This window comes from Limulus polyphemus, unplaced genomic scaffold, assembly GCF_000517525.1.
Source record: "Limulus polyphemus unplaced genomic scaffold, Limulus_polyphemus-2.1.2 Scaffold6343, whole genome shotgun sequence".
Taxonomy (NCBI): Eukaryota; Metazoa; Arthropoda; class Merostomata; order Xiphosura; family Limulidae; genus Limulus; species Limulus polyphemus.
Window position 1 is genome coordinate 24634 of NW_013671953.1, and position 1678 is coordinate 26311.

General features: G+C 35.0%; 1 protein-coding gene across 1 annotated transcript in view; it reads right to left on the minus strand.

Annotated features, from left to right (window-relative positions):
- LOC106473626 (transmembrane protein 8A-like) overlaps positions 1 to 1678 on the minus strand; it is a 32755-nt gene that overhangs the window by 24613 nt on the left and 6464 nt on the right. The window lies entirely within an intron of this gene.

Sequence of the window (1678 nt, forward strand, 5' to 3'; positions counted from 1 at the left end):
CCATGTTTCGCGTCCCGTTACTTCTAAACAAAAAACAAAAAAAAACTGTTCTGCTCTGTACCGTCGTGGAGGAGGGGGGGGGGGCGCTAAAAGAGTAGAATAGCCCATGAATAGAATAGCAGTGGGTCCTGTTGACTAGGTGCCTTCCCTTTATATTATCACTTCAGAATTTCGGACGATTAGAGCAGACACCCCTTGTGTAACTTCGATTAAAAATCCGAAACAATCAAGTCGTCTTCAAAAACCTTTCAGAAATTTGTTTGTTATCCTATATTTTTAACACCACAATTTGATCAAAGCTTTCAGCTGAGTGGAACAATTTGTTAAGCATTAATGTCTAACAGAGCAACATGGGCACAGCACTACAAACAGCTATACGTGTACTAGGCAGTGTACACAAACCTCTAGACGTGCATAATTGTTTTTGTTTTTTTTATTCATCTGATTCTTTATTTATATATTTCTACCTATCATTTAATAGGTTTATACCTCCTGTAATAAAGACTCTGAGTTTAAAAAATAATGAATCTTCAAACAAAGTTTTACCATACTTTATCATAAAACTGCATTACCTAAAGAATTAATCACTAACTAACTGGATTGTCCATTTGTGGGTCAGCAGTAAGGTAATGACTTACAATGCTAATATTTAGGGTTCGATTCACCGCAGTGGACAGTGCGCAAACAGCTTATTTTCTAGCTTTGCGCTAAAATAACGACAGAAACTTGTACACTTTCTACTTCAAGGTTAGTTCTTCGATTATGATTACCACTGTTTAATGTTATTCAAACATTTCAGGATTTAAATATTGAATCAAAGAACAATCACTCAAAACTTTTAATGAAATGATTGACAAACTTTTCACTAATACTACAGAATAGAAAGGATAAACAACACAAAGTACTTATAGATCTTAAGCTCAGCCAGTCACAGCACTTGGAATAACGTATTATTTCGTGTACGAGGGTGGATATACCATGTAAAAAACTTCTTTTCAGTTGCACGTGCTACTGACATGACGCTTCGTTTCACACGAAAAAACGTGGTAATGTTTTTACATTTCAGTTAGATTAATTATACCGGACTCATCTGGAATGAACGTAAGTTAATCTAAAATTCATCCATTTTCCTCTCAACCTGGATTGAAAGAAGTAACTTCTTTGTTTTCCAAATTCAGTAGAGTCTTTACAGAGCTCTCAGAGCAGCACAAGTGAAACACCAAATTTCAATATATATATAAAACAGTCGGAAGGAACATGTTTTGCGCAGCTGCATGCTGTCGTGGGGGGTCTTCCGCTGCTACGATGATCTATCTAAGATACCAAAGTGAGATACGAACAACACTTCCTCATCTGGTAGCATCATTAAACTTCTGAAAGTGTGCTAGTGATGAAAAACTATAGAAACATTAAACTTCTGAAAGTGTGCTAGTTATGTAAAACTATAGAAACATTAAACTTCTGAAAGTGTGCTAGTGATGAAAAACTATAGAAACATTAAACTCCTGAAAGTGTGCTAGTGATGAAAAACTATAGAAACATTAAACCACTGAAAGTGTGCTAGTAATCTAAAACTATAGAAACATTAAACTCCTGAAAGTGTGCTAGTGATGAAAAACTATAGAAACATTAAACTCCTGAAAGTGTGCTAGTGATGAAAAACTATAGAAACATTAAA